The following is an 8,112-nucleotide window of genomic DNA, read 5'->3' on the forward strand; positions in this document are numbered from 1 at the left end:
TCCATCGTGATATTGACAGCCTCACACAGTCCCCTAACACTGCTGCCTCTCTTCTTTATTGTATACTTGCCTGACAAAACACCACCTTCATTGAATTCAACTTTTGTTTGTTTTGTGCTTGGCTATGAGAAGCTGGACGTGAATTGACAAAACATGTAACCATCCTGACTTCTGTGACTTGAAATGTGTGACCACCACCTGAAGTGGGTTCATGGTGCTCCAACAATCCTATTACACATTGCAACTCAATTTGCCTCCCCACTTCCCAAAATGACTATTTCAATATTTATCCTTTCTCCTCAAAATCTAATTTCTGGGTTTTTTGTTAATCTATTCTCAACACAACAGCAAAGTCAATTTGGTTAAAACATAGATCAGTTTATTTCACTGTTCTGCTCAACAAAACTTCATGGCATCCTATATCACTTGGGAAAAAAAGTCCTAGTGGCTTCAAAGATTCTGCTCTGGCCAACTGAGACACCACTCCCCACTGATTACACTGCTCCAACCACTCCTGCCAGGCACACTCGCCTCAGGGCCTTTGTACTTGCTGGTCTCTCTGCCTGAAAAGGTGCTCCTCTAAACATCACAGTGGTTGGTTCCCTACTATACTTTGGTCTCTTCTAAAATGTCACCTACCCAGACTGGGCAACATAGCGAGATCCCGTCTCTACAAAATGTAAAAATAAAACAGAGTAAAAAATTAGCCACGTATGATAGTGCCCGCTTGTAGCTGCAGCTACTCAGGAGACTGAGGCAGGAAGATCACTTGAGCCCAGGAATTTGAGGCTGCATCTCTAAAAATAAATAAATAAATAAATAAATAGTGACCTTCTCAGAAGAGCACTACCTTTTTTTTTTTTTTTTTTTTTTTGAGGTGGAGTCTCGCTCCATCACCTGGGCTAGAGTGCAGTGGTGCCATCTCGGCTCACTGCACCCTCCACCTCCTGGCCTCAAGTAATTCTCCTGCCTTAGCCTCCCAAGTAGCTGGGATTACAGGCACCTGCCACCATGCCCAGCTAATTTTTGTATTTTTAGTAGAGATGGAGTTTCACCATGTTAGCCAGGGCTGGTCTCGAACTCCTGACCTGAAGTGATCTACCCCTCTCGGTTCCCAAAGTGCTGGGATTACAGGTGTGAGCCACTGCACCTGGCCCAGAAGAGGAGTTCTTAAAAATGGTTACAGCCTCTCTCTCCTCCTTGGTAGTCACTATCTAATCCATTAATCTGCTTTGTTTTTCCTTCATAATGGTTAATACCACCTGCCACATTATGTATCATTTATTTGATTATTCTTTTTCTTCCCCACATAAAAGTAAAGCTCCATGGGACCAGGTACACAGTATCTGTTCTTTGTTGTTGTTTTTCTCTTTTCACTGCTATTTCACTAGTAGCTGGCTATATTTATTGCTCAATAAATATTTGTTGAATAAATAAACCCATCTTTTAAATGTCCACAGTGAGCAGCATCTGCATATGCATTCCTAAAATCACTGAACACTTTGATCCACTACTTAAACCAAATCCCTAGCATAGTAAATTGAGAATTTAGGCAAATAGGTTGGCAATAATCCTCTGTTGAATGCCTTTCCTCTGTCCTAGCACTCAATTTATTGACTCACTTTTCTAACTCTCTTCATTTCCCACAAAATGCAGGGTGGTTGAAGTCCAAAATCAATAAAAATAAGCATGCTTAGAGCAGGAAAGAAGAAAAAAAGAGATAATAAAAGAAGAAAACATTTTAAAGGAACTCATACACACCTTGGAACTATATTTGGGAAAAGAAGATCATGCAGAAGAATTTTGAAAGAAAACACCTCCACAAAAGTGCACCTTCTCTCTCCCTCTGTTTTCTCCATAAGATATTCTAATATAATTCTTGCTTGGGCCGGACTGTGCTCTGTCATGCAAAACAAAGGACAAGCCTCTTAACTTCAGCTTCTAGTTATTTGAGCCCAGATAAAGACAAACAGGATAGGCCAAAGGCAAATTGTCAAGTGGAAAAACTTGGCTTATGTCTGGACATTCCCTTTTCCCTGCTCTCTCCTGACTTAGAGATACCCACCCACCTCCACCCTTAGTGCCCAGTACTCACCTGCTCTAAAATCTCTCTTCTATCAAAAATAGAAAGCATGTTTTACAATATTTATCTATATAGCCAGGTTTCAATTTCACTTTTACTGCATTTAAATAATAAAAACAATATCAGAATTTTTTTTTAATTAACTGATTTGATGTTTCCACTGAAGCAAGGCAGAATAGACTGAATCCAGCCCAGGAGGCTCAGGCCAACCCAGTATCTTTAAGTAGTATTTCACATACATACTCAGTGTCTGCAGGTAAAGTGCCCACTCTCATATTTTCTTCCTCCTTGGCATGGAGGTGTTTGTGACCCCATGACCTAAGGGGTGAAGAGGAACCCAATCCTAGCATTTTTCTCTGCATTTTCACATTTTCTGACATCAGAGTAACTCCCTTGTTCTGTTCTTTGGGTTGGTAACTGTTGAGTTTGAAAGGCCCATCTGCCTTTGGCTGGGGATGATGAGTGGTACCTACTGCTGGGGTCTGTGTCTCAACTTCCTGCCTGCTGCCCCTCCTTTCTCTAACATTAGATCTCTGTACAAATTCATTGGCTCTCTCAGCAGCTCCATATTCCCTCAGACAGGAAGTGGAGAAGCAGAAGGACAACTGTCTCAGGCTTCTCTCCCTATCCTGCTCCTAGCACCAGTCCAGCTCTCTAGCTCCTGGCCATGCTGGGTGTGGGAATTGTCCTAGATACTGACTGGCGGCTTCCCTAACATGCCCAAGAAGACATGCATGTTAGGTGATGCCAGGCTCTGGACAACAACAGTTAAGGATTTCTGAGGCTGAAAATACATTGACTTCTTATCTCCTAAATATTATCTCTATTACACATTAGGAATCTCATTCCTATTAACTTACTCAGATATTAGCACTTAAACTTTCTATTCAAACTACCATCAGAGAATACTATAAACACCTCTACGCAAATAAACTAGAAAATCTAGAAGAAATCGATAAATTCCTGGACACATACACCCTCCCAAGACTAAACCAGGAAGAAGTTGAATCCCTCAATAGACCAATAACAGGCTCTGAAATTGAGGCAATAATTAATAGCCTACCAACCAAAAAAAGTCCAGGACCAGACGGATTCACAGCCAAATTCTACCAGAGGTACGAAGAGGAGCTGATACCATTCCTTCTGAAACTATTCCAATCAACAGAAAAAGAGGGAATCCTCCCTAACTCATTTTATGAGGCCAGCATCATCCTGATACCAAAGCCTGGCAGAGACACAACAAAAAAAGAGAATTTTAGACCAATATCCCTGATGAACATCGATGCAAAAATCCTCAATAAAATACTGGCAAACCGAATCCAGCAGCACATCAAAAAGCTTCTCCCTCATGATCAAGTTGGCTTCATCCCTGGGATGCAAGGCAGGTTCAACGTATGCAAATCAATAAACGTAATCCAGCATATAAACAGAACCAAAGACAAAAACCATGTGATTATCTCAATAGATGCAGAAAAGGCCTTTGACAAAATTCAACAGCCTTCATGCTAAAAACTCTCAATAAACTAGGTATTGATGGCACGTATCTCAAAATAATAAGAGCTATTTATGACAAACCCACAGCGAATATCATATTGAATGGGCAAAAACTGGAAGCATTCTCTTTGAAAACGGGCGCAAGACAGGGATGCCCTCTCTCACCACTGCTATTGAACATAGTGTTGGAAGTTCTGGCCAGGGCAATCAGGCAGGAGAAACAAATAAAGGGTGTTCAATTAGGAAAAGAGGTAGTCAGATTGTACCTGTTTGCAGACAACGTCATTGCATATTTAGAAAACCCCATTGTGTCAGCCCAAAATATCATTAAGCTGATAAGCAACTTCAGCAAAGTCTCAGGATACAAAATCAATGTGCAAAAATCACAAGCATTCCTATACACCAATAACAGACAATCAGAGGGCCAAATCATGAGTGAACTCCCATTCACAATTGCTTCAAAGAGAATAAAAAAAACCCTAGGAATCCAACTTACAAGGGATGTGAAGGACCTCTTCAAGGAGAACTACAAACCACTGCTCATTGAAATAAAAGAGGACACAAACAAATGGAAGAACATTCCATGCTCATGGATAGAAAGAATCAATATCATGAAAATGGCCATACTGCCCAAGGTAATTTATAGATTCAGTGCCATCCCCATCAAGCTACCAATGACTTTCTTCACAGAATTGGAAAAAACTACTTTAAAGCTCATATGGAACCAAAAAAGAGCCTGCATAGCCAAGACAATCCTAAGCCAAAAGAACAAAGCTGGAGGCATCATGCTACCTGACTTCAAACTATACTACAAGGCTACAGTAACCAAAACAGCATGGTACTGGTACCAAAACAGAGATATAGACCAATGGAACAGAACAGAGGCCCCAGAAATAATACCACAAATCTACAACCATTTGATCTTTGACAAACCTGACAAAAGCAAGAAATGGAGAAAGGATTCCCTATTTAATAAATGGTGCTGGGAAAACTGGCTAGCCATATGTAGAAAGCTGAAACTGGATCCCTTCCTTACACCTTATACAAAAATTAATTCAAGATGGATTAAAGACTTAAAGTTAGACCTAAAACCATAAAAAGCCTAGAAGAAAACCTAGGCAATACCATTCAGGATGTAGGCATAGGCAAGGACTTCATGACTAAAACACCAAAAGCTTGGCAACAAAAGCCAAAATTGACAAATGGAATCTGATTAAACCAAAGAGCTTCTGCACAGCAAAAGAAACTACCATCAGCATGAACAGGCCACCTACAGAATGGGAGAAAATTTTTACAATCTATCCATCTGACAAAGGGCTAATATCCAGAATCTACAAAGAACTCAAACAAATTTACAAGAAAAAATCAACCCCATCAAAAAGTGGGCAAAGGATATGAACACACACTTCTCAAAAGAAGACATTTATGCAGCCAAAGACACATGAAAAAATGCTCATCATCACTGGCCATCAGAGAAATGCAAATCAAAACCACAATAAGATACCATCTCACACCAGTTAGAATGGCGATCATTAACAAGTCAGGAAACAACAGGTGCTGGAAAGGATGTTGAGAAATAGGAACACTTTTACACTGTTGGTGGGACTGTAAACTAGTTCAACCAATGTGGAAGACAGTGTGGCGATTCCTCAAGGATCTAGAACTAGAAATACCATTTGACCCAGCCATCTCATTACTGGGTATATACCCAAAGGATTTTAAATCATGCTGCTATAAAGACACATGCACACGTATGTTTATTGCAGCACTATTCACAACAGCAAAGACTTGGAACCAACCCAAATGTCCATCAATGATAGACTGGGTTAGGAAAATGTGGCACATATACACCACAGAATACTATGCAGCCATAAAAAAGGATGAGTTTATGTCCTATGTAGGGACATGGATGAAGCTGGAAACCATCATTCTCAGCAAACTATCACAAGGACAGAAAACCAAACACCGCATGTTCTCACTCATAGCTGGGAATTGAACAATGAGAACACTTGGACACAGGAAGGGTAACATCACACACCGGGGCCTGTTGTGGGGTGGGGAGAGTAGGGAGGGATAGCATTAGGAGATATAGCTAATGTAAATGATGAGTTAATGGGTGCAGCACACCAACATGGCACATGTATACATATATAACAAACCTATACATTGTACACATGTACCCTAGAACTTAAAGTATAGTAAAAATAAATAATAAATAAACTTTTTATTCTAATTTATTCATTTGATGTTTTCCAAATTATAAAACCAATATCTAACTGTGGTAACAAGATAAACAATATAAAGAGTGGTTATAAAATTATTTTTATCTTTTCTCACTTAATTTCCTCTCCTACACACACATACACACCCTATACACACACTCACCCATATACACCTGTGCATATACAGCCACATATACACACAGAAAGCTTTGATTTCCTTTAAATAAAACATCAAAATGGCATCATATTCTCTTACCCTGGGTGTCCTTTTATTCAGTTAACAATATATTATGGCCACCCAAAAATATGTAGGAATTAACTAAACTCTGTTTTTTCTAATAAATAATATGTGAACACAAAATAACATATCCTCATATGCACACATATAATATTATATATAAATAGAATTATATGTCTTATTTTAAAAGGTAGTCATTTTCTTTATTCTTCACTCCACTGTCCTCTTATCCTTCTGTCAACCTGTACACTGCCATATCCTCTAATCTGCATCTGCTCTGGCAAAACCAAGATAAGTAGTTAATAATTCAGGTGGATATTTTATATCACTAATGCTCTAATCATTTAGTTATATATTAAGAGTGATGGAACAGACCCTGGGGTGCCTGTAAAGAACAATCTTAAATACTGGAGTTGAAAATACAGGGCATTTACTTGTCTGTGGTGTTGTTTAAAATAAAATTCAAACCTATTATAATGTAATGTGACTTGACACCTTGTTTTTGTCTCTGATCATGGAAAACTCTGAGTAAACTGCAACCATTCTAATTCATTTCTCTTGGTGGCTGCATGATATTCCAAGGTGTGAAGTTTTGGTTTGAGAACTTTACTATTTTGAATAATGCTGTTTTAAACATTCTTCTACATCTACCCTTTCATATTTATGGGTGAGTTTCCTGTGGGTTATATTACTAGATCAAAGGGAATTTTAAATTTTCATAGATTTTCCCAGATTGTTATTTCAAAGAGGTTATAGCAACACTTTCACTATCAATGCATAGAAGAATACTTTTCTGCAAATCTCTATGAAAAATGGCTAATACATTTTTAAATGTTCCAGTTGGCTGTGTATAAAATCATATAATTGTCATTTTAATTTTAATTTCCCTGTTTACTTGGAAGTCTAGGAACCTTTTCATATGTTAACAGGTCACTGGCACTTGCCCTTTTGTAAAAACTCTAGTCATATATTTTGCTCATATTTCCACCTAGTTATTTATATATTTTCCACTTTTATTACTTTTTAAGAATTCTTTTTCTATTATGGCTCAATTTTCCCAAATCTATCACTTGACTTTTACTTTATGTTGAATTCTTGCTCAGAGAGCTCATATAGTGCTCATTAGGGTCATTCACTGGTTCCTTGTTTTATCCATTTGGAGAGGTCATAGTTCCTCCCTGTTTGCTGTTGTTTCTTGTGGGTGTACATTTATGTATTTGCATTGAATGATTAGTTACTGATTCCAGTCTTTTCTGTCTGGCTTGTTTTGTTTTATAATTGGACACATTTTGTTAGAGTCTTTGTAATTTACCTGATGAATTCCTTTTCTTTTTTCCCCACTAGGTTGCTGCCTCTTTTTTGGCACTAGATGGCGCCTGAAAGCCAGCTTTGCCTGTGCTCTAGCAAACAGAATGCTGCCTGACCTGAATGGGGTGGGTCCCAAACAGATAGTATCCTGGCCCTGTGGGAAGACTGGTTCATGCGCAGAGGACCTGTGTAAAGTACTTCCTACAGGGTGATGCTGCTGAACAACCACTCTGCTTTGGCGTCTCCTTTGGCTGAGCTACAGAGCAGAGTTTCCCTGGCTGAGGATGGTAGTCCCATCTCCACATTTTGTCTCTGCCTATCCTAAGGAATATTTTTCCTTTCAGGCACTAGGAAAGCTTTGCTGTGTTGAAGCAGGGACAGATATCCTGCCAGGGAACCCAAGATGATGGGGAAACTGGCCATCTGCCATGACCTCACTTTTTCTAGTGTAGAAACCATGAGTTAGAGGCAGACTTCCCATGTGCTTGGTGCCAAGCTGACTGGTGGGAGGGGCATCACAGGTGTGGAAGTCCAATTCCCTTATCATTTGCTCAACGTTTTTTCACTGACTTGTGGCCCTGGAAACTGTCTCATCTTTATATTTGAATTCTGGGATAATGCTGGTGATAATCTCAGTGCTGTTTATTTGGTTTTGGTTTTTCTGTTGTGGGTGGGGGTGCGTAGTGAAGCCAGATTGATTCTGTGCTGCCATTTTGAAAACAAAAACTGACTTTAAGCTATTTGCTGTACATTTTAAGTGCTTATAT

This window comes from Pan paniscus, chromosome 13 (genome assembly GCF_029289425.2).
Source record: "Pan paniscus chromosome 13, NHGRI_mPanPan1-v2.0_pri, whole genome shotgun sequence".
Lineage (NCBI taxonomy): Eukaryota > Metazoa > Chordata > Mammalia > Primates > Hominidae > Pan > Pan paniscus.